The sequence below is a fragment of the Hippopotamus amphibius genome, chromosome 10 (genome assembly GCF_030028045.1).
Source record: "Hippopotamus amphibius kiboko isolate mHipAmp2 chromosome 10, mHipAmp2.hap2, whole genome shotgun sequence".
NCBI lineage: Eukaryota > Metazoa > Chordata > Mammalia > Artiodactyla > Hippopotamidae > Hippopotamus > Hippopotamus amphibius.
Genome location: NC_080195.1, coordinates 104,614,988 through 104,620,987, shown reverse-complemented (window position 1 = coordinate 104,620,987; position 6,000 = coordinate 104,614,988).

The window sequence follows — 6,000 nt, the reverse complement described above, 5'->3', positions numbered from 1 at the left end:
AAAAAAGTGAAACTTGAACCCTCTCTCACATATACACAAAAATTAATTTGACATGAACCATAGACCTAATACAAGCATTAAAACTATAAAGCTTTTAGAAGAAAACAAGGCAGACATCTTCACGACCTCGGGACAGACAAAGACTTCTTAGCCAGAATACAAAAAGGATTTAAATATAAAAGAAAAAAATTATAAATTTTCCTAGATAATAATTAAAAGCTTCTGAAAATTTCTGCTTCTAGTGATGAGGTACTAACAAGGTTCAGATTTACCCTTCTGCTGTAAAAAAATATTTGAAAACTGGAAAACATATAGGAAACAACAATTTTCAGAAAACAGACAAAAGGCAAATTATTGACAGAAGAACAAATATAAGAATCATCAAAGACTTCTCATGATAAACTATGCGAAACAGAAACAATGAGATAACACATGTACAGTGCTGGACGAAAAATCCTGTAAATGTAATATTCTATACCCACTGAAAATATCAAAAATAAAAACGAAATATAGCCTTTTTCAGATAAACGAAAGAAGAGAGATTTTCAGTGATAGCAAACATGTACAAAAAGAAATATTAAAGGAAATTTTTCAGGGAGAAAGAAATTGATGCCAGATGGAAACTTGGATCTATATAAACGAATGAAGAGCACTGGAAATTTTAAATATGTGGGAAAACATAAAAAGGATTATCTTGTTTTTTTAATGTCTTTAAAAGAAAAAAGCCTGGGAATTTCCTGGCAGTCCAATGGTTAGGACTTGGCACTTCCACTGCTGTGGGCTGGGTTTGATCACCAGTGGGGGAACTAAGGTCCTGCAGGCCATGCAGCATGGCCGGGGGGCAGGGGGAATAACTGTCTAAAGTAAAAAAAATACTAATGTGCTGTGGGCATCTGCAGGAGTATAATATAGGACAACAGTGAGCGTGAGGACTGGAGAGAACACAGATAGGTTAAAAGTAAAAGGGTGAAAATATATATCATGAAAATACTGATCATAAGAAAGCTAGAATGGCTATATCGATATCAGACAAAATAGATTTCAGTCTTAATAAATTAAAAAGGATTGAAATTTCACAAAGGATGATCTCTGACCACAATGAAATTAAAAGCCAATACCAGAAAGATATTTGAGAAATTCCCAAATATTTTGTATTGGATTATATTTCCAAATGTATTGTACGTAAACAATACATTTCTAAATAACTCATGGATAAAAAAAGAAACCACAAGGGAAATTACAAACACTTTGAACTAAGTGGAAATGGAAACACAACACATCAAAATGTGGAGAGGGAAATTTCCTTTTTTTTTTTTTTTTTGGCCGCGCCACTCAGCATGCGGGATCTTAGTTCCCTAACCAGGGATCAAACCTGTGCTCCCTTCAGTGGAAGCTCGGAGTCTTAACCACTGGACCATCAGAGAATTCCACAGAGGGAAACTGAAACTTTTAAATGCTTATATTACAAAAGAAAAAAATGTCTCAAATCAATGATCTAAGCTCCCACTTTAAGAAACTAGAAGAGCAAATTAAATACAAAGCAAGCAGAATAAAGAAAATAATAAAGATGAGTGAAAATCAATGAACCAGAAAGTACACAAACAAGAGAGCTAATCAATGAAACCAAAGCTGTTTCTTCAAAAAGATCAACAACACAGACGAACCTCTAACTATACTGAACAAGAAAAGTCTAAAAAGAACATTCAAATGACCAACATCAGGATTGAAAGAGGAGATAATAAGAGAATATCATGAAAAACTTTATGCCAATTAATTATCAACCTTTAAACAGACAAATTTCTCAAAAAATGCAAATGATCAAAACTGGCTCAAAAAATAGAGCACCCAAAGTGTCTTATATCAATTTTTTAAACTGAATTATTAATATAAAACCTTCCCATAAAGAAGACTTTAGGCCCAGATGGTTTCACTGGTGAATTCTAACAAAATCTTAAGGAAGAAATACTAGCAATTCTATACAAACTCTTTCAGAAAATAGAGACGGAATGAACTACTTCTCAATGCATTTGATGAGGACAGACTGCTGGGACACTGAAACCATTACAAGAAAAAGAGACTAAAAAACCAGTATCATTCATAAATATAGAAGTTAATATTCTTGCAGAATATTTCCAAACTGAAACCAGCAATGTACAAAAAGGGTAATACCCTGTGACCAGTGGTATGTATTCAGGAATGCCAGGTTGGTTTAACATTCAAAAACCAATCAATGTAATTCACCATTAAAACACAATAAAATAGAAAAGCCATATAAGCCACTCAGTAGACATGGAAATAGCATCTGACAAAATATTACACCCACTCATGATTTAAAAGAATTTTTTAAAAAACTCTCAAGAAACTACTAGAAAGGAACTTCCTCAACCTGTTATAGGGCATCTATGAAAAACCTACAGCTAGCAATGTAATGGTGAAAGAATGTTTACCCTGAGATAAGACACAGGATAAAGATGTTCACGTTTCCCTTCTTTATTTAAAATTGTAGTGCAGGACTAGTCAGTGCAAACCAGAAAAATAAGACATACAGAGTGGCTAGCAAAACATAAAACTGTCTTCCCACAAGACATGATGATGTATAAATGACCAATATGCATATAAAAAAATGCTCAACATCAGGGGCCAGGTATTAGATTCTGGGGAAGTAGTCCCACTTAGGAAGGAATGTATGTTTTTGCTTACCAGAGCATCCTAAATACTCAGTACAGCACCTGTCCATAGTAGATGTTTGTATTTATTTTGTGAATAAATGAATGAATGTAAGGGCAAATGTTAGATTGGGGAGTTCAGTCCTGAGAGGTGACATTTCACTTCAGTTGACTTGATTTTAACATTTCAATTTTGGAAAAAGAATTTTAGGTCCCTATTCTTTTTTTTTTTCAATAAAGTTCTTGGTGAAAGTGAAAAATGTGTCTTTAAGTCCCTATTCTTAAGAAAGACAGGAAATAGCTAAGAGAAACTGTTTTCCTTTAGTAGTTACTTTTGATGGTCTATTTTCTGTCATTTTGCCTGGGCCACCCGAATAGATTAGTTATTTCTGGGTGTGTCTGTGAGGGTGTTTTGGATGAGATTAGCATCTGAATTGATGGAATCACAAAAATAGAATGCCCTCTTCAATGCGGGTGGGCATCATCCAATCCACTGAAGGCCTGAATAGAACAGAGGTGGAAACTGGAGGAATTAGCTCTTTTTTTTTTCTTGCATCACTGCAAGAGCTGGGACATCTCATCTTCTCCTGCCCTTGGACTGGTTTTCAGGAAAAGGCTTGGGAGTGCCCACCAGCTTCCTTGATACTCTAGCCTGCAGATGGCAGATTTTATGTATATATATCTCCATATACAGTTATCCCTTGGTATCTGAGGGGGGATTAGTTCCAGGACCTGCTGTGGATACCAATACCTGGGGATGCTCAAGTCCCATAGTCCACCCTCCGTCTTCACTGATTCTCCACTTACAGATTCCACCAACTGTGGACCACATATTAAGCTTGTTACCCACAGGTGGTTGAATTTGTGGATGCAGAACCTGAGGATACGGAGGGCCAATTGTATATTTACTGAAAAAATCTGCATATACGTGGACCCACATAGTTCAAACTTCTGTTTTTCAAGGATCAACTGTTTATAAAATATATGGTCTCTCTATACATACGGTCTCTGTATATGTGTATATATATATATATATATATATATATATATATATATACATACACATACTAATGGTTCTGTTTCTCTGGAGAACCCTAACTGATATGCTCATATACTTACTATCACAGCTAAGATTATCTACCCAAAACACTTCAGGGTTGCTATAAACTTATTTGTATGATTTTTTTTCTTAAGGAGCTTACTCTTTACGATTACAAAAGTAATACATACCTTCTGTAGGGAGTTTAGAGAGTGTTGAAAAATTAAGAAGAAAGTGAAAATTCCCTAAAATCCCATTGCCCCAACTGTCACTGAGCTTCTCCTTCTTCCACTTCCTGTTTTCCTCATAGTCTGTTCCACTATTCTGGCACCAACAACATAAAAAGCACGGAGATATAGAGGTTGACCCAAAAAGGAATCAGGTGGGTCCCTTGGGGACAGAGGCGGACGTCCATGTAGAATTGTCTAGTGGGCAGTTGAAAATGCCATTGTAAACCAGGAGAGATTTCACATCTCTAGGTGGGGAAGGAGAGGGATCACAAAGGTGTCAGATGAAATCTTGGGACCGGGAAGAAGCTGCCAGAGAAGGAAAGCAGACCAAGATAGGAAGAGTCTTGTACAATATCATTAGCTTATACTTGCTCCAGAAAGTATACGGGGTAAAGCATTAGAAAGAACCTGTTTTCTCTTGAATTCTTATCTATGAATGTTTTCCTGGGCTCTTCAGGAGTGAGATGTTTTCTTTCTGTATTCTCTACACCTGCAGACTGTAGCCACCATTCCTTTCAAGAGAATGAGTTGACATGTGAAGGGCACAGAATGAACCAGAATATTACTTTCTGAATGCCATCTTTTCTTTCCTCCGAATATCGATTTCATCTACTCTTTTTAAAAACAAGTTTGTTTGGAATGGCTTTTCAGAACTGTCTATTTCCACACCCACATTATGAACACAAGAATCGGTTTAAATTGATGTTCTTTGAAAGAAGGCAAGTTTGCAAGTGGATTAAATGTCTTTCTGCTTCTGTCGCATGCATTTATGATCCTCCGGCCATCTTTTCAAGAGGCTGCATTCCTACTGCCTCAAGGTCGGCCCACAAAGGACGGTCCTCATGAGTTTTTGTTATTTGCCCAAATTTTCCTAGTGTACGATTTGACTTGTGTTCCTGGAGAGACAGAGATGGAAGTCCAGCAGTAGCTCTGCATGTGGTTGCCAGATGTCCCAAAGCAAATAGAGGTGCTGCCATCTTTTGAACAGAAAAATAGTAGAAAATGCTGCCAAGGCACCCAAAGCCTAGTTGATATCCCCCAAACTTGTTTAAAAGACCTCCCAAGTACTATCAACATATAAACCAAACAACCCTATGTAGAAAAGAACCCCCTAAATCTAAATTATCTACCTCAAACACAAGGGTATTAGATGTCAAATCTTGTTCCTGTACGTTCAAATCTCAGTAGAATGCGACACAGAAAATGTTCTTCTCCGGACCATCATTTCCTCAGTTCAGTAGCCCTTATAGAGCTCAGCAGCTATCATGCATTGAGTCCCAAATGCAAAATGTCTGACGCTGCACTCATCACCTTCCCCCCAGCTCAAGACGTCGATGGTCTCTGCAGTCACATCCATTTCCCTGACTCACAGGAGGAAAGAAGACTGCAGATATGAATTGCGGTGGGGGGGGATTCTGTTAGGCTTCGTGGGCCCATTTTTAAGTTCTGCCACTGTTCACAGAAATAGGGAGGGCAAGGGCAAGGGCACAGCAGACTTTTTTTTTCAGATAATAACAATACAAGGTAAGATGTGCTATAGCTGGGTCATGGAAGCATATGGTGGGAGATGTTGAGTCTGACTGGGAGGAGTGGGGAAGCTTTTCAGCATGGTGCCTGACACAAAGTAGGTGCCTGATAAGTGATTAATGATTGAAAGGAGGTAATATTTGACTATCAACCAGATGCTAAACATGCCTGCCTACATGGGGGAGCAGGGAGAGATTTGACATGAGACCAAAGGCCAAGCTGTGTCAACTCCCAGCCGTGTCCAGGGAATGACAAAACTTGGGTTGTGCCCTGGCAGTAGGCTGGCAATGCAGTGTGGGGGGTCTTGAACAGGATTTAGTAGACAATGGATATGCAGAGGAGCTAAGGGATAGATCTATGAAGAACTATATTTTCTTCTTTTTTTGGCCGCAACACACAGCACGTAGGATGGAACCTGCGTCCCCTGCAGTGGAAGCGTGGAGTCCTAACCACTGGACCACCAGGGAAGTCCCTAAGAACTATATTTTCTAATGCGATCTTCGTGATCCCATGATGACTTCTCTTACAGAAGCAAAAT